The sequence below is a fragment of the Pelobates fuscus genome, chromosome 3, assembly GCF_036172605.1.
Source record: "Pelobates fuscus isolate aPelFus1 chromosome 3, aPelFus1.pri, whole genome shotgun sequence".
Classification (NCBI taxonomy): domain Eukaryota; kingdom Metazoa; phylum Chordata; class Amphibia; order Anura; family Pelobatidae; genus Pelobates; species Pelobates fuscus.
In genome coordinates, this window is record NC_086319.1 from 376,434,179 (window position 1) to 376,453,850 (window position 19,672).

The following is a 19,672-nucleotide window of genomic DNA, read 5'->3' on the forward strand; positions in this document are numbered from 1 at the left end:
ATCCAATTAATTGTGTTTGATCGATCTTGGTGTCTGTGTGCAACCCATTCATTGCCTTTTTTGTGTTTTGCAGTGTAGCAGATAAAAAATAAATCCGTCAAATGGCATGTTGCCGGTAGCTGGGGATTTTTTATTGTCGTAGACTAGCAATAATTGTAATGTATTTCCTCTCGGAGTCTTTAATAATGGAATCCTGAGTAAGAGGCTATTTATTGTTCAGTATAATGACTGCTTCACGTTTCCTGATTCTAGAGTGTAAAAAAAACACGACTTTTATCATCCACATTTCTTGTGGGGACTGCAGTTAGGAAAACGAGTTTTTTGAACGATGATGGGTTTCTAGCAGTACAATGCTAGTATTAAATTTATATCTACTTGTCTTTCATTATTTTATCTGTCTCTTGTGGGCATTTGTGCTATAGAACAGACATTTTTCCACCAGGCAACTTTAATAACATCAAAGTCCATCCATGAATAACATCAAGGTCCATCCATGAATAACATCAAGGTCTATCCATGAATAACATCAAGGTCTATCCCTGAATATGTAGCCCTGTCCTGCTTTTTCAGCTTTTATACCTAATGTCCATCTTCTGGGGACATCCTAAAAAATCCACAAAAAGTGAGGAGCGAGTCATACGTTAAATGCTGTGGTGCTCTGGAAGGCCAATACAAGACATCACCTGTGTGATTGCTTCATAAGTTCAGTTCCTATAGGCAGTCCAGTTTGGTTGGTTAGCATGGTTGCAATTCATTCTGGCATTGATGAATACAAGGATGGAATATGTCACCAGTGGTACCGATTGCTCTATTAGCATGCCAGTCCCAAACACAGACCTCACTTGTTGCCTGATGTTGTGAGGTATGATTTTTAGTAAACTCATGCATATTCAGATGGACAACATTTTCTATGTGGATTGCAGATTGAGAAAGTCCACCGACTTTCTACACATTATTTCCTAATCAGGCTTTTTGCCACCGCTAAATGGTGTATTAATGGTGAATTTAAACAATCTGTGACAGCAAACAAACCTCAGTTGTATATCACAGGGTTAGTCCTCAGTTAAGACTAATCTTTGAATTATACTCATGTTAACCTTGGTTTTCCAGCTTGGTGTGAGTGGTTCTGGCTTTTGGGCACTCACTTTGCCTCAACAGCACCTTTTCCAGTCACCCATATGAGTTTTAAATGTAGCCGTGATACCTCAAACATTTTACATCTACCAACATACAAAATGAAGACCTGTGCTCAAAATCCCAATGACTAAAGTACCTATTATCCCCAATACATCCAATTAAAAAAAAAAGTTACTTGCGCACAATCCCAAATACCTATGCACATTTAAATAACTGGATTTCTTTTTTTTTTTTTTTATCACTTCAATGGTATTTGAAGTGTAAGCTCACCTGCCACATCAGGGCAAAACTTCTTAGGTGACTCCTACACTAGCACTTCAAAGCTTTAACCCCTTAAGGACCAAACTTCTGGAATAAAAGGGAATCATGACATGTCACACATGTCATGTGTCCTCAGGGCCGCCACCAGAAATTTTGGGGCCCCTGACAAAGCACAAGGTCTGGGCCCCCCCGCCCCATCCCCCCGGCCCGCCCCATCCCCCCAGGCCCGCCCACGAGTCCGCCCACAGGACTCTTACCTAGTCCGCAGACAATGATGCAGGACTGAATGTGGTGTGTATAGTGGAAGTGAATTAGAATGTGTGTAATGGATGTAGTGTTTGTGTGTATTAGATACTGTTTGTGCAGTGAATGCAGAGTGTGTGTTTGTGTAGCGGATGCAGTGTGTGTAGTGGATGTAGTGTGTTTGTGTAGTGGATGTAGTTTTTGTGTGTACTAGATGCAATGTGTTTAGTGGATGTAGTGTGTGTTTTAGACGCAGTGTCTCTGTATAGTGAATGCAGAATGTTTAAATGTGTGGTGGATCTAGTGCGTGTACTGTGAATACAGGATGTTTGTGTAGTGGATGCTGTGTGTATAGTTAATGCAGAGTGTGTGTCAGTGTAGTGAATGCAGAGTGTGTGTCAGTGTAGTGAATGCAGAGTCTGTGTTAGTGTAATAAATTCAGTGTGTGTGTCAGTGTAGTGAATGCAGAGTGTGTGTGTCAGTGTAGTGAATGCAGAGTGTGTGTGTTAGTGTAGTGGATGCAGTGTGTGTGTTAGTGTAGTGGATGCAGTGTGTGTGTTAGTGTAGTGGATGCAGAGTGTGTGTCAGTGTAGTGAATGCAGAGTGTGTCAGTGTAGTGAATACAGTATGTGTGTGTCAGTGTAATGAATACAGTATGTGTGTGTTAGTGTAGTGGATGCAGTGTGTGTGTTAGTGTAGTGAATAAAGCATGTGTGTTAGTGTAGTGAATAAAGTGTGTGTCAGTGTAGTGAATAAAGTGTGTGTGTCAGTGTAGTGAATACAGCGTGTGTGTTAGTGTAGTGAATACAGTGTGTGTGTCAGTGTAGTGAATACAGTGTGTTAGTGTAGTGAATACAGTGTGTTTAGTAGATGCAGTGTGTGTGTTAGTGTAGTGAATGCAGTGTGTGTTAGTGTAGTGGATGCAGAGTGTGTGTCAGTGTAGTGAATACAGTGTGTGTGTCAGTGTAGTGGATGCAGTGTGTGTCAATGTAGTGGATGCAGTGTGTGTGTTAGTGTAGTGGATGCAGTGTGTGTGTGTTAGTGTAGTGAATGCAGTGTGTATGTTAGTGTTGTGGATGCAGAGTGTGTGTTAGTGTAATGAATGCAGAGTGTGTGTTAGTGTAGTGAATGCAGTGTGTGTTAGTGTAGTGAATGCAGTGTGTATGTTAGTGTTGAGGATGCAGTGTGTGTGTTAGTGTAGTGGATGCAGTGTGTATGTTAGTGTAGTGGATGCAGTGTGTGTGTTAGTGTAGTGGATGCAGTGTGTGTGTTAGTGCAGTGTGTGTGTGTTAGTGTAGTGGATGCAGTGTGTGTGTTAGTGCAGTGGATGCAGTGTGTGTTAGTGCAGTGGATGCAGTGTGTGTGTTAGTGCAGTGGATGCAGTGTGTGTTAGTGTAGTGGATGCAGTGTGTGTGTTTTAATGTAGTGGATGCAGTGTGTGTGTTAGTGTAGTGGATGCAGTGTGTGTGTTAGTGTAGTGGATGCAGTGTGTGTTAGTGCAGTGGATGCAGTGTGTGTTAGTGCAGTGGATGCAGTGTGTGTGTTAGTGTAGTGGATGCAGTGTGTGTGTGTTAGTGCAGTGGATGCAGTGTGTGTGTTAGTGCAGTGGATGCAGTGTGTGTTAGTGCAGTGGATGCAGTGTGTGTGTTAGTGCAGTGGATGAAGTGGGTGTGTGTTAGTGTAGTGGATGCAGTGTGTGTGTGTTAGTGCAGTGGATGCAGTGTGTGTGTTAGTGTAGTGGATGCAGTGTGTGTGTGTTAGTGCAGTGGATGCAGTGTGTGTGTTAGTGCAGTGGATGCAGTGTGTGTGTTAGTGCAGTGGATGCAGTGTGTGTGTTAGTGTAGTGGATGCAGTGTGTGTTAGTGCAGTGGATGCAGTGTGTGTGTTAGTGTAGTGGATGCAGTGTGTGTGTTAGTGTAGTGGATGCAGTGTGTGTGTTTTAATGTAGTGCATGCAGTGTGTGTGTTAGTGTAGTGGATGCAGTGTGTGTGTTAGTGCAGTGGATGCAGTGTGTGTGTGTGTGTTAGTGTAGTGGATGCAGTGTGTGTGTTTTAATGTAGTGGATGCAGTGTGTGTGTGTTAGTGTAGTGGATGCAGTGTGTGTGTTAGTGTAGTGGATGCAGTGTGTGTGTGTTAGTGTAGTGGATGCAGTGTGTGTGTTAGTGTAGTGGATGCAGTGTGTGTGTTAGTGCAGTGGATGCAGTGTGTGTGTGTTAGTGTAGTGGATGCAGTGTGTGTGTGTTAGTGTAGTGGATGCAGTGTGTGTGTTAGTGTAGTGGATGCAGTGTATGTGTTAGTGCAGTGGATGCAGTGTGTGTGTGTTAGTGTAGTGGATGCAGTGTGTGTTAGTGCAGTGGATGCAGTGTGTGTGTTAGTGTAGTGGATGCAGTGTGTGTGTGTTAGTGTAGTGGATGCAGTGTGTGTGTTACTGCAGTGGATGCAGTGTGTGTTAGTGCAGTGGATGCAGTGTGTGTGTTAGTGTAGTGGATGCAGTGTGTGTGTTAGTGTAGTGGATGCAGTGTGTGTGTGTTAGTGTAGTGGATGCAGTGTGTGTGTGTGTGTGTGTTAGTGTAGTGGATGCAGTGTGTGTGTGTTAGTGTAGTGGATGCAGTGTGTGTTAGTGTAGTGGATGCAGTGTGTGTGTGTTAGTGTAGTGGATGCAGTGTGTGTGTTAGTGTAGTGGATGCAGTGTGTGTGTTAGTGCAGTGGATGCAGTGTGTGTTAGTGCAGTGGATGCAGTGTGTGTGTTAGTGTAGTGGATGCAGTGTGTGTGTTAGTGCAGTGGATGCAGTGTGTGTGTCAGTGCAGTGGATGCAGTGTGTGTGTTAGTGTAGTGGATGCAGTGTGTGTGTTTTAATGTAGTGGATGCAGTGTGTGTGTTAGTGTAGTGGATGCAGTGTGTGTGTTAGTGTAGTGGATGCAGTGTGTGTTAGTGCAGTGGATGCAGTGTGTGTGTGTTAGTGCAGTGGATGCAGTGTGTGTGTTAGTGTAGTGGATGCAGTGTGTGTGTTAGTGCAGTGGATGCAGTGTGTGTGTTAGTGCAGTGGATGCAGTGTGTGTTAGTGCAGTGGATGAAGTGGGTGTGTGTTAGTGTAGTGGATGCAGTGTGTGTGTTAGTGCAGTGGATGCAGTGTGTGTGTTAGTGTAGTGGATGCAGTGTGTGTGTGTTAGTGCAGTGGACACAGTGTGTGTGTTAGTGCAGTGGATGCAGTGTGTGTGTTAGTGCAGTGGATGCAGTGTGTGTGTTAGTGTAGTGGGTGCAGTGTGTGTGTTAGTGCAGTGGATGCAGTGTGTGTGTTAGTGCAGTGGATGCAGTGTGTGTTAGTGCAGTGGATGCAGTGTGTGTGTGTTAGTGTAGTGGATGCAGTGTGTGTGTTTTAATGTAGTGCATGCAGTGTGTGTGTTAGTGTAGTGGATGCAGTGTGTGTGTTAGTGCAGTGGATGCAGTGTGTGTGTGTGTTAGTGTAGTGGATGCAGTGTGTGTGTTTTAATGTAGTGGATGCAGTGTGTGTGTGTTAGTGTAGTGGATGCAGTGTGTGTGTTAGTGTAGTGGATGCAGTGTGTGTGTGTTAGTGTAGTGGATGCAGTGTGTGTGTTAGTGTAGTGGATGCAGTGGGTGTGTTAGTGCAGTGGATGCAGTGTGTGTGTGTTAGTGTAGTGGATGCAGTGTGTGTGTGTTAGTGTAGTGGATGCAGTGTGTGTGTTAGTGTAGTGGATGCAGTGTGTGTGTTAGTGCAGTGGATGCAGTGTGTGTGTGTTAGTGTAGTGGATGCAGTGTGTGTGTTAGTGCAGTGGATGCAGTGTGTGTGTTAGTGTAGTGGATGCAGTGTGTGTGTGTCAGTGTAGTGAATACAGTGTGTGTGTCAGTGTAGTGGATGCAGTGTGTGTGTCAATGTAGTGGATGCAGTGTGTGTGTTAGTGTAGTGGATGCAGTGTGTGTGTGTGTTAGTGTAGTGAATGCAGTGTGTATGTTAGTGTTGTGGATGCAGAGTGTGTGTTAGTGTAATGAATGCAGAGTGTGTGTTAGTGTAGTGAATGCAGTGTGTGTTAGTGTAGTGAATGCAGTGTGTATGTTAGTGTTGAGGATGCAGTGTGTGTGTGTGTTAGTGTAGTGGATGCAGTGTGTATGTTAGTGTAGTGGATGCAGTGTGTGTGTTAGTGTAGTGGATGCAGTGTGTGTGTTAGTGCAGTGTGTGTGTTAGTGTAGTGGATGCAGTGTGTGTGTTAGTGCAGTGGATGCAGTGTGTGTTAGTGCAGTGGATGCAGTGTGTGTGTTAGTGCAGTGGATGCAGTGTGTGTGTTAGTGTAGTGGATGCAGTGTGTGTGTTTTAATGTAGTGGATGCAGTGTGTGTGTTAGTGTAGTGGATGCAGTGTGTGTGTTAGTGTAGTGGATGCAGTGTGTGTTAGTGCAGTGGATGCAGTGTGTGTGTTAGTGTAGTGGATGCAGTGTGTGTGTTAGTGCAGTGGATGCAGTGTGTGTGTTAGTGCAGTGGATGCAGTGTGTGTTAGTGCAGTGGATGCAGTGTGTGTTAGTGCAGTGGATGAAGTGGGTGTGTGTTAGTGTAGTGGATGCAGTGTGTGTGTTAGTGCAGTGGATGCAGTGTGTGTGTTAGTGCAGTGGATGCAGTGTGTGTGTTAGTGTAGTGGATGCAGTGTGTGTGTTAGTGCAGTGGATGCAGTGTGTGTGTGTGTTAGTGTAGTGGATGCAGTGTGTGTGTTTTAATGTAGTGGATGCAGTGTGTGTGTGTTAGTGTAGTGGATGCAGTGTGTGTGTTAGTGTAGTGGATGCAGTGTGTGTGTGTTAGTGTAGTGGATGCAGTGTGTGTGTTAGTGTAGTGGATGCAGTGGGTGTGTTAGTGCAGTGGATGCAGTGTGTGTGTGTTAGTGTAGTGGATGCAGTGTGTGTGTGTTAGTGTAGTGGATGCAGTGTGTGTGTTAGTGTAGTGGATGCAGTGTGTGTGTTAGTGCAGTGGATGCAGTGTGTGTGTGTTAGTGTAGTGGATGCAGTGTGTGTGTTAGTGCAGTGGATGCAGTGTGTGTGTTAGTGTAGTGGATGCAGTGTGTGTGTGTCAGTGTAGTGAATACAGTGTGTGTGTCAGTGTAGTGGATGCAGTGTGTGTGTCAATGTAGTGGATGCAGTGTGTGTGTTAGTGTAGTGGATGCAGTGTGTGTGTGTGTTAGTGTAGTGAATGCAGTGTGTATGTTAGTGTTGTGGATGCAGAGTGTGTGTTAGTGTAATGAATGCAGAGTGTGTGTTAGTGTAGTGAATGCAGTGTGTGTTAGTGTAGTGAATGCAGTGTGTATGTTAGTGTTGAGGATGCAGTGTGTGTGTGTGTTAGTGTAGTGGATGCAGTGTGTATGTTAGTGTAGTGGATGCAGTGTGTGTGTTAGTGTAGTGGATGCAGTGTGTGTGTTAGTGCAGTGTGTGTGTTAGTGTAGTGGATGCAGTGTGTGTGTTAGTGCAGTGGATGCAGTGTGTGTTAGTGCAGTGGATGCAGTGTGTGTGTTAGTGCAGTGGATGCAGTGTGTGTGTTAGTGTAGTGGATGCAGTGTGTGTGTTTTAATGTAGTGGATGCAGTGTGTGTGTTAGTGTAGTGGATGCAGTGTGTGTGTTAGTGTAGTGGATGCAGTGTGTGTTAGTGCAGTGGATGCAGTGTGTGTGTTAGTGTAGTGGATGCAGTGTGTGTGTTAGTGCAGTGGATGCAGTGTGTGTGTTAGTGCAGTGGATGCAGTGTGTGTTAGTGCAGTGGATGCAGTGTGTGTTAGTGCAGTGGATGAAGTGGGTGTGTGTTAGTGTAGTGGATGCAGTGTGTGTGTTAGTGCAGTGGATGCAGTGTGTGTGTTAGTGCAGTGGATGCAGTGTGTGTGTTAGTGCAGTGGATGCAGTGTGTGTGTTAGTGCAGTGGATGCAGTGTGTGTGTTAGTGTAGTGGATGCAGTGTGTGTGTTAGTGCAGTGGATGCAGTGTGTGTGTTAGTGTAGTGGATGCAGTGTGTGTGTGTGTTAGTGCAGTGGATGCAGTGTGTGTGTTAGTGCAGTGGATGCAGTGTGTGTGTGTGTGTTAGTGCAGTGGATGCAGTGTGTGTGTGTTAGTGTAGTGGATGCAGTGTGTGTGTTAGTGCAGTGGATGCAGTGTGTGTGTTAGTGCAGTGGATGCAGTGTGTGTGTTAGTGTAGTGGATGCAGTGTGTGTGTTTTAATGTAGTGCATGCAGTGTGTGTGTTAGTGTAGTGGATGCAGTGTGTGTGTGTTAGTGCAGTGGATGCAGTGTGTGTGTGTGTTAGTGTAGTGGATGCAGTGTGTGTGTTTTAATGTAGTGGATGCAGTGTGTGTGTGTGTGTTAGTGTAGTGGATGCAGTGTGTGTGTTAGTGTAGTGGATGCAGTGTGTGTGTTAGTGTAGTGGATGCAGTGTGTGTGTTAGTGCAGTGGATGCAGTGTGTGTGTGTTAGTGCAGTGGATGCAGTGTGTGTGTGTTAGTGTAGTGGATGCAGTGTGTGTGTGTTAGTGTAGTGGATGCAGTGTGTGTGTTAGTGTAGTGGATGCAGTGTGTGTGTTAGTGTAGTGGATGCAGTGTGTGTGTTAGTGCAGTGGATGCAGTGTGTGTGTTAGTGTAGTGGATGCAGTGGGTGTGTTAGTGCAGTGGATGCAGTGTGTGGGTTAGTGCAGTGGATGCAGTGTGTGTGTGTTAGTGTAGTGGATGCAGTGTGTGTGTTAGTGCAGTGGATGCAGTGTGTGTTAGTGCAGTGGATGCAGTGTGTGTGTTAGTGTAGTGGATGCAGTGTGTGTGTGTTAGTGTAGTGGATGCAGTGTGTGTGTGTGTGTGTGTTAGTGTAGTGGATGCAGTGTGTGTGTGTTAGTGTAGTGGATGCAGTGTGTGTGTTAGTGTAGTGGATGCAGTGTGTGTGTGTTAGTGTAGTGGATGCAGTGTGTGTGTTAGTGTAGTGGATGCAGTGTGTGTGTTAGTGCAGTGGATGCAGTGTGTGTTAGTGCAGTGGATGCAGTGTGTGTGTTAGTGTAGTGGATGCAGTGTGTGTGTTAGTGCAGTGGATGCAGTGTGTGTGTGTCAGTGCAGTGGATGCAGTGTGTGTGTTAGTGTAGTGGATGCAGTGTGTGTGTTTTAATGTAGTGGATGCAGTGTGTGTGTTAGTGTAGTGGATGCAGAGTGTGTGTTAGTGCAGTGGATGCAGTGTGTGTGTTAGTGCAGTGGATGCAGTGTGTGTGTTAGTGTAGTGGATGCAGTGTGTGTGTTAGTGCAGTGGATGCAGTGTGTGTGTTAGTGCAGTGGATGCAGTGTGTGTGTTAGTGCAGTGGATGCAGTGTGTGTGTTAGTGCAGTGGATGAAGTGGGTGTGTGTTAGTGTAGTGGATGCAGTGTGTGTGTTAGTGCAGTGGATGCAGTGTGTGTGTTAGTGTAGTGGATGCAGTGTGTGTGTTAGTGCAGTGGATACAGTGTGCGTGTTAGTGCAGTGGATGCAGTGTGTGTGTTAGTGCAGTGGATGCAGTGTGTGTGTTAGTGTAGTGGATGCAGTGTGTGTGTTAGTGCAGTGGATGCAGTGTGTGTGTTAGTGCAGTGGATGCAGTGTGTGTTAGTGCAGTGGATGCAGTGTGTGTGTTAGTGTAGTGGATGCAGTGTGTGTGTTTTAATGTAGTGCATGCAGTGTGTGTGTTAGTGTAGTGGATGCAGTGTGTGTGTTAGTGCAGTGGATGCAGTGTGTGTGTTAGTGTAGTGGATGCAGTGTGTGTGTTTTAATGTAGTGGATGCAGTGTGTGTGTGTTAGTGTAGTGGATGCAGTGTGTGTGTTAGTGTAGTGGATGCAGTGTGTGTGTGTTAGTGTAGTGGATGCAGTGTGTGTGTTAGTGTAGTGGATGCAGTGTGTGTGTTAGTGCAGTGGATGCAGTGTGTGTGTGTTAGTGTAGTGGATGCAGTGTGTGTGTGTTAGTGTAGTGGATGCAGTGTGTGTGTTAGTGTAGTGGATGCAGTGTGTGTGTTAGTGCAGTGGATGCAGTGTGTGTGTTAGTGTAGTGGATGCAGTGTGTGTGTTAGTGCAGTGGATGCAGTGTGTGTGTTAGTGTAGTGGATGCAGTGTGTGTGTGTTAGTGTAGTGGATGCAGTGTGTGTGTTAGTGCAGTGGATGCAGTGTGTGTGTTAGTGCAGTGGATGCAGTGTGTGTGTTAGTGTAGTGGATGCAGTGTGTGTGTTAGTGTAGTGGATGCAGTGTGTGTGTGTGTTAGTGTAGTGGCTGCAGTGTGTGTGTGTTAGTGTAGTGGATGCAGTGTGTGTGTTAGTGTAGTGGATGCAGTGTGTGTGTTAGTGTAGTGGATGCAGTGTGTGTGTTAGTGCAGTGGATGCAGTGTGCGTGTTAGTGTAGTGGATGCAGTGTGTGTGTTAGTGTAGTGGATGCAGTGTGTGTGTGTTAGTGTAGTGGATGCAGTGTGTGTTAGTGTGTTTACTAGTGTATGTATGAATGTAATGAACGTTATTCCCCCCTCCCTGTTTCTTACCTTGTTCAGGGAGGGGGGAAGATTCTTTGATCCCTGGTGGTCCGGTCCTGTGGCATTCTGGGCCCCCCGGCTCCCTGTATTTGCAGAGGGGGCCCAACGGACTGCAGGAGCACTTTCCAGCATTTGCCTGTCTCTAACTCCCGCGAGACGTGGTTTGCGCGTCGCGCGGAGCGTTGCCATGGTAACCCATGGCAACGCTCTACCGACCGCACATCTCGCGGGAGTTAGAGACAGGCAAATGCAGAGTGTAATTGTGGGGCCCTGGACTGCCAAAGCAGTCCGGGCCCCCCAGGACCGCCGGGCCCGTGACAACCGTCACGGTTGTCACCCCCTGATGGCGGCCCTGTGTGTCCTTAAGGGGTTAAGCTGAAAGGCAAAATCTCTAATAAGACAGAGAAGGGTATTTTTCAAGGCCTCTAGACACATATTAACCCTTAATAGACAGCACATGGGGTGGGGAGCAGCACTGTAACATGGCTTTGTAGTACAAACATGCAGTAGTACAGTTGGAAATTTCTTAAAATGGTTATTTTAACCTAAAACGTTAATTCCCTGGTCACCTTCAGACAATCCCCGATTTGGTGAATAACCCTGAGCGAAATAAGATCATAATATGGCATGTAGTTAATGCAAGCCGAGGATCATGGGATTTGTAGTTCAACAGACATTGAAGAGACACTACAGTTAGCATATTATTCAGGGCACTGGTCCACATGAATGCCATCCCTACTATATTACTATTATAGGTAGCAAAATAAGAGCACCATTATTATAGGGAAGTATATGTTGAACTTACGTATTCCATTAATTATAAAAGAGCCATCAAATTCCTTTGTCGTACGGGAGGTAACATTATGCACGAATTATCTGTGAAAATGCATGGATTATAATATTAAGTGAGGAACTCAGACAAAGCGTAGGCGGTAGAAGAAAATAAGGAAACCAGAAGTGTGCTGCATCGACCGTGCTCATGATACACAATGGATTCTAAGCAGAGAGTCTTGGGCACTTTAGAACCAAAGAACAAAATTAATTTCAACATTCCAAGGGGTTTATTCACTAAGCAGTGATTCCTGAAGACCATATCTTGGCTTAAATGTAATTAATTAAAGCTTTACTCCAACCACCATGACCACTTCTGTTTCAAAAAAAGTGGTTATGGTGGTAGGAGTATGTATGAACAGCGTTTCTGCTTGAAACTTTGCACATCAAGCGGTATGTGCCAGGGGCTAGTTACACCCCTGGCTGTTCCGGACTGCCAAATCTCAATTCTGCGCAGAACATTATGTCTGTCGTCAGTGCACACTGCACAATGGCAACCAATCTAATTAGCTTCTCTGTTGCACGCAAAGCCTGTTAAGGTAAGAGTTTGATCACCATTTCTCACTCCCTCTTTTCCTTACTGAAAACCTCCGGCTTATAACGCTGTTATTTTATTAGTTTTTGAACCCTCCCTCATTACTAACTCCCTTCCCTTTACTGGCTCACAGCCTGTGCACATGCTCTGAGCCTGTTAAACGTTCCAATCAGAATCTTCTCTATGATTGAACCGTGTGACAGGTGAGGTGACGTGACAAGCAACAGTGGGTAATATGGTAGTGACAAAGCCGCTTTAATATTGTTGGATATACTTTCGAAATAGTCACAATCTGTTGGGGAAAAAAAGTTTCACATGATTTATATGCAAAACTTCCCATAGACTATAATAATGACTTCTGTAGATAGAAAAGTTGAAAGGTTGTTCTAACAGATTGCGATCATTCGAAAAGCTCATCCAGAAATATGAAATAAAGGTCCAAATTGGCTTTTTGACAGGCTTGCAAGTCATAATAGTTTGCTGTTTAGGGAATAAACCCTCTGCAAATTGCTTTCCTCTGCTGGCACAGCCAGATGTTTACGCTTCCATATCCTAAATATCACTTGGAACAGCTGTCATGTTTAAATTCTGTATGCAGTCGTAATGTTATGTCTTCGCTGTGTAATCGTGCAATGATTCTTTATATTGTATACATCGTACGCAGACCCTATATCACTTTCTATTGTATACTTACTGACCTCATGCATGCTGTCTTCATTGGAGATCATGATATTTGAGTTGCCATATTTGTCCAGTAATATAGATGAAAACAATGAATTATAGATCATTCCCCTGCAATTTCACTGCTCAATTCACTGTCATTTAGGAGTTAAATCACTTTGTTTCTGTTTATGCAGCCCTAGCCACACCTCCCCTGGCTATGATTGACAGAGCCTGCATTAAAAAAAAAACTGGTTTCACTTTCAAACAGATGTAATTTACCTTAAATAATTGTGTCTCAATCTCTAAATTGAACTTTAATCACATACAGGAGGGTCTTGCAGGGTCTAGCAAGCTATTAACATAGCAGGGGATAAGAAAATCTTAATTAAACAGAACTTGCAATACAGAAAGCCTAAATAGGGCTCTCTTTACAGGAAGTGTTTATGGAAGGCTGTGCAAGTCACATGCAGGGAGGTGTGACTAGGGTTCATAAACAAAGGGATTTAACTCCTAAATGGCTGAGGATTGAGCAGTGAGGCTGCAGGGGCATGTTCTGTACACAAAAACTGCTTCATTAAGCTAAAGTTGTTCAGGTGACTATAGTGTCCCTTTAATATAGAAAACAGTTTTAGATGATTTTCAATGATTTATTCAGTTGTAATTACTTTCACTGCAAATGGAAGATGTTGTTAGAAAATATATCATTAAAGTCAAACATGATTTTTTTTCATACTTTTTTTTTTGTTTCAGCTTGTATAACTTGATTCTTAGAAAAATAAAACTCTTTTTGATGATATCAGTATTGATAACGCTAGAGATTGAAGCAGATTTTTTTTTAAACCTACTATTTTTGGCTTCTCCTGTATAAGCATGCCATCTAATTCACAAAGAAACAACAGCAGTGAAGTATTTGTAAATGAGACCTGTAATTGCAGAGCAATTAGGAAACCTCAGCAACTCAGAATGGTCCCCAGAGTTTTACATCCTTGTGATGCTCTCAGAAGCCACAAGCCTGCTATCACATTATAAGAAGAGCGTCGTCATTTAGTCTTGCAAAACAGCAAAAAGTGATAGCATCGTTTTCCCTTATGAAAGAAACAGTAACTAGTTTATAAAAAAAATAATAACCATATAATGTATTTATTACTCGACTGTTTTATAGCTTGGAACTTTGCAGTCATTTTTCCAAGGTGTGAATAATGTAATGTAAGAAGTGGCAAGAAAGGCTAACTTACCTTTTGTTGTGATTTTGTTTGTTTTTTATATTTTTTAGGTGGGTTGTTACAAGATTCAGTTCTAATCATTTCTGTCTATATGTTATGAGTAATAAAGTCATTGCTGTCTAAATGTAGCACTGTTTAGAATGATGGTCTTCTTTTCCGTGTCATAGTGTGAGGACGTTAGTTGGCTTCCCAGGTCAGCCAAAAAATCTAATTAAACATTACTAGTTATGCTAGAAAGGATTAAAAATGAAAGTTCCTTAATCTTCATTTTGTGCCTTAGAACGCATTGAGGAAGATTGTGTTACGTTTACATAACGTAGCAACCTGAAAAATGAGTATATTAGATAAAATGCAACATGTAGATAGAAGTCGGAAAGCTTTTCAAAGAATAAAGCTAAAAAAGGACGTATGCCAGGGGTGGCCAAACTTCATATCTATAAGAGCCTCATGTTAAAATGTAGACATACTCGAGAGCCGCAATTACATTTATTGGAGTATTCAATTGTATTGTCTCATTCCCCCAGCCAACATGTGTCTCATTCCCCAGCTTCCCATACGTCTTATTTCCTCTCCCCCCCTATGTGTCTTACCACTTCTCCCCCCATATGCCAGCTTACCTCCTCTGTGTAGTGTGACCGAGCCAATGACTGCGGTAGTGGACCTTGCTTCCCTCCAACCTGTCTGACAGGAAGCAGTTTGGTCCTCTCAGTGCACACACTTCCTGTCAGACCGGGTAGAGGGAAACAAGCTCCTCTACAACGATCAGTAGCTGGGTCTCGCTACATGGAATGACCAGCAGAAGGGGAGGGCTGTGCAGTCTGCTCTCCTCCTTCCGGTCATCCAAGTTACGCACCCCCTGGGCTGCCTGTGCCGCCTTATTGTAGCTCCGGCCCTGAAAAGTTTTGCGAGCCACATGGGGCCATCTAAAGAGCCCCATGCTGCACACGAGCCGCAGTCTGGCATATGCACTTCACTTAAAAATGAGAGGTGGGGGATACATAGATCTAGTCGGGGGAGCCCTACACTACCCAACCTAACATTTAGGGTGCTGCATGGAGGAAGCAATAATAAGATGTTATAGACAAACTCAATCAGTATTAGGTTTTTCTGCCTTTCCTGATTTGTGGGACTAATATTTAAATTACTGTGGTCGCTACGATTACAGTTTAGTTGTCCTTAAAAAAAAAGCTGATACAGGTACTCTCTTTTGGAACAATTATGCCATCCCTATAAAATCCTCATGTTGTCCCTCTTACAGTTCCCTTGATATTGTGCGTTTTTTGTGGATGTTAGCCATTAGACAAGCATATGAAATTACCGCATGCTGGTCCAGTACGCACTTTAAGATTAAGATATTTGAACAGTAATTCTTCACATGGGAATTTAGGCTTTTCTTCCAACCAGGGATAGCCCATTCACTCACCACTGCCTAGAAGATTAATTTGCATATACATTTTTCTAGTCCTTCTTATGGTCCATTAATTAATTGGAAATTAGAGGAGCATCAAGATTACAGGTCAAAAAATACAATTTCAAAAAACGTTAACATTGATCATTAAGAAGCTGGTAAATTGTAGTCTTGGACTCAAAACATTCTGAGTGTGAAGTTCTGCTCATCATAAATTGCATTTGTTATCAGTTTTCTATTAAACAATAAAATACATGATTGACTCTGCTTGGTTGTTCTTGACAAACTCTTGAAGCTCCCCTTTCTTAGAGTAATGACGAAGGGAATCATCAGAGACATTCTATTACAACAATGACTTTGGATAGGATGGTTTGGCAAAGGGTAGTATGGTCAAAGGGACATTCTGCAGTTACGGAGGTAGGACACATAGGGCAAACTAGGACACGTGTAGGACCTGAATTTAGATACATGGTATTTCTGTTCATCCAGTGTTAAAAGTGTTTGGAAGCTTGGAAAAGATATGCAAAATTATAAGCAGGAAATCATTGAATAAAGTCTATGAATTTCAGAAGTAAGTTAGTTGATGACATGGACCACCTGAGGTCTACTTAACTTGATTGTGTCCAGTCTGCGAAGAGTCCAAAAAATAACAAATTCTAGAGATGAAGAGAGAAGAGAATGCCCTGTATCGCCGCTATTCTTGAACTACAACTCCCACTATTCTCTGCAGTACTCAAGCTAGCTGAGGATTCTGGGAGCTGTAGTCCCACAAATTCTGGAAGGCCACGTTACCTGTGTTGCTTGCTAATTTTATGTTGGTTTGTTGCTCTGATTAGTTATTACTATAATTATTACACTGCGATTTAATCAGCCGACTTTAGCTGTGTGTAGTGTCCACTATCTAGGTGCAATATATGTTTTATGTCTATTAAAGTATCAATATTATAGTTTTCTGTTATTGAAGTGGTTTTATTGTTGTTTTTATTTTTTAATCTTCAATAGGGCCCTCCTGACATTATTGTTTTTTAGTTATACTGAGCTGGTAACCTATAGAAATGGCAGCTGAACTATATAATTATATAGATAAAATCTTCTTTTCACGTTCTTTGTATATAATTGAGGCCACAGTTTGATACCAATTCCCAATATATTATCATCTATGCTTTAACTGGCTGGACCAACTAGAAGAGTTCCCTGCACTCCGATGCAAATGACAAATTTGTTGTCTTAAGATAGACTGAATTATCCGTTGGATAGCATAGAGATAGATTTTTTTGGGTGTAGCTTACACTTGCACCAACAGAAACATTTTCAGCAAATTTCAGAAGAATTACACAGATACAGCGCACAATTTGCATATCCACTTTCTGTTGAAATGACAAATAAAATGAGTTACTTTTCCTTGAAAGTTTGATGAATATTTTGAGCCAAAGCGGCTTACCAATAAATAAATAAAATAAATAAATACAGTTTTTAATTCTTTTTTTATTTAAAATAAATAAATAAATAAAAACATTATATATTTATTTTAAATAAGTTTTTTAATATATATATTTATATACACACACACACAAATTTCCCTATAACAAAAAAAAGTTAGACATCCTGACAATAGTAGAGGACGTAGGGAATATGACATTATTATCTGTTAATGATGACATTGTTTGACATTGTTGTCAAGTTAGATTATTTAAAATGAAGTCCATCAGGGCAGCAAGATGAAAGATGCTAAATATAGCAGGTTATAATCCTTTATTAATATAGAGTAGGACCATAAATAGGGGGTTTATGTAACAGGGGAATATCCGACGTTACATTTGTGCTGCCCACTCAGTTATTGGCCGTGTAGCCCTGCAGAGAAATGAATAGCCGGATATATGCTTTGTTCATGTTGTATATAATTCCCTGTAAATCTGTTTTAAGCAGATTTGCATTAGTACAATGTAAAAAAGCAATGTCTTTTTAAGTAATCAACTAGGACCAACTAGTAATCAACTAGTAATCAACTTTTGACTGCAGGTCATTTTTTATTTTTTTTTAATTCTTTATTTTAATTGTGCTTAGAATAACAAACACGCTTGTGTTGCCACGACAGCAAATACAAGCAGATAAAGTGAACAAGATTGTCAATAACATGGCAAACGTTAACAGCACATTTTTTTTTTTTTTTTAACAAGAGAAGTTAGGTTAGGTAGAACTGTCTCTGACATTACTTTCGTCTAGGGTGGCAGCTACGAGAGGCAAAATAGACATTTCGAGTAGTGTCAGGTGCGTTTAAAGATTAGGGCCGAGTAGTTGTATAACCGTCGCTATAGTAGGTATGTCGGTTGCCTTGTGCCATGTGTGTAACGGGTGTTCGTCAAGGGAGTTAAGTGGCACAAAAGTAAGAAGCGTGATGTAGGTTGGCTGCAGGCATAAACAATGTGGGTGTGTCAGCTAGACAACCTGTTGTGTGTGACCTGGGGGTAACTGCCACTGGGCATTCAGGTGAGGCAGGGACAGTACAGGCAGTGATAGTGATAATGCAGTGCCGTCTTGTAGCTCAGAGCCCGTCAACAGTGGGTTAATGGAGATATGCAAAATGAAAGACAGCGGGCCTAGACCCCGCGCACCCTGGTGAACCGGGAGTCAATGCAACCTCAATACCCCAACCCTGATGCCCATGCCACAGTTACAACAGCTTGAGACATTATAGTGTGATGCATTATGCTTTTGAGGTCACTATAGGATGAGATTTAAGAAATACCAATAACAAATATTGAGTGATGCACTGATAAAACAAATAATCAGTTAACTAATGACAAACTGGCAATGCATACACTGTGAGACTGCAGAATTGAGGCAGAGATAGGGAAAAGCAAATCAAGAGGGAAAAACAGAGCAACAAATGAAAAATGAATGTAACGAGTGCAAACTGAGCTCAGCTGCAGTTAAGAGAGTCCTCTCTGCTGCAAACCTTCACCCGATGCCATTAATGTGCTGGAACCGATAGTTCATTCTTTGGCCCGGTATGATGTCTATTTGTGCCCTCTTGCTGGGCTGTGGCAGATTCCGGTCCTCGTATGGTTCAGGCATGTTCCGATGCAATATCTCATGACCGGATCGGTGTGGCGGGTTGTGGCTGTCTGGGATCTGGGTAGGTGATTGTGTTCCTTGCTCCTTCCGACCTTTAGTGTTGGGTCCGGCAGTGTTAGGTTGTGGAGGTTTCTGTACCCTGTCTCGCTGTCTGCGCCTTGCTTGTTTTCTCCGTGGGTGTCTCAGTTGGATTGTGGCAAATCGGCGAGATATTTTCAGGGCGTGCTCGTGAAGCTGCTGCAAGGGCCCTGCTCGCGGCTCTGGGCGGCTTTTTCCTTTAGTGACCTCTGCTTTGCCGCATAGGGTTGTCCTCTGTGCTGCCTGCTTGCCTGTACCTGTATGAGCCACATCTGTGGGTGACCCGGTAGTAAGTTAGGTCTCCGCTGTTCAGCAGTCCCAGCGTTTGCCGGTACCTGCCATGTGGAGGGTGCGTCCGAGTGACCCGGCTGGGTGTATGAGGGTGCCGGTAGTTGTGATGCCGCTTTGGTTGTCGGAGCAGGTTTGTTCCTCTCCTCTAGCGGCTCCCAAAATCGTTGGCATACTGCGGCAAATTTCGCCTGAAAGGCTGCTTCCCATTCACTAGCCGTCTGTTGCTCTAAGTGGGTTGCATTGCTGCCGGCCATCTTGGCTGGGCCTCGTGGTTTTTGTCAGTAGATTTTGTGCCCTGGAGTGTCCAGAGGGTAAGTACACTCTGTGGGTGGGTAGACCGGGATAACCCCCGCCGGTCCAGAGGGGGGGGAACGAGGGCCCATATGCACTGAGACAGCAAGTTGTGGCGGCGGGAGAGCGGCCGTCCCTCCCGCGTCCGCCAGACGAGTAGGCCCCTGACTCTTGTCGAGTGGGTACCATTTGTCCTGTCGCTTGGAAGGTGTCATTGTGCTCCTCTCTGTGTCACCTCTCGTTTGCTGACTTTGGTGTTACAATTAGTCACCGTTTTAACCATAAAAATCTGTTTTATTTGATGCTTGTAGCAGGAGCTTCTGAGGCTAACGTCCTCGCTGCTCAGCGGTTAGGCCCCGCCCCCTGCAGGTCATTTTTTGGTCTGATTGTCAGGATTGGGGTGCCACACCCAGGGGCGTACCTAGAGCATTTGGCACCCGGGGCGGGTCCTATTTTTGGCACCCCCCTGCCCCCCCCCCCCCCCCCCCCAAATTTCAATATAAAAACAACCAATTTTTTTTATGTATTTAGCACTAAGCAGTGTTTGTGTGTTTGAATGTATGCATGTCTTTGTATGGAGTATATGTGAGTGAATGTAGCGGTGTGTTTGTATGTAGTGTTGGCGTTTGAATGCAAGCATGCATTTGTGTGTTGTGTGGTATTTGAATGCAGTGGTATGGTTATATATAATGGTGGGGTGTGTATGTAGTTTTGACGTTGAAATGCATGAGTGTATTTGTGTGTAGTGTTGGCGAGATTGTTAGATGTCTGCACATATACACATATATACGGACATACACACATGCAGATACATATACACACAAACACAGTCACACACAGATACACATTGACACACATGCAGACATCGTGGCGACTCTAGGAACAATATATATGGGGGGGGGCACATAAGATACCACAGTCAAAACAGGAGGGGGAGGGGGAGCAGTAAAACTTCTCACTAGGGGATGGGGTAATATGCTGCCATTGGCTGTCTGATGCCAGCATGCTGTGTTCTGCATGCTGGCATCTGACTACACATTTGCATATTATTCACATTAGCCACCCAGATTTCTTGTTGTGGGCTGGCTGACAACTCTTAATTTCAATCTTTGTTTAGCAGATAACTCCTATTTGCTATCCTTTG

At 43.6% G+C, this 19,672-nt stretch overlaps 1 protein-coding gene across 1 annotated transcript in view; it reads left to right on the forward strand.

The window, feature by feature from the left end:
• Positions 1 to 19,672, forward strand: part of PDE4A (phosphodiesterase 4A) — a 662,166-nt gene that overhangs the window by 229,478 nt on the left and 413,016 nt on the right. The gene's annotated exons all lie outside the window — the stretch shown is intronic.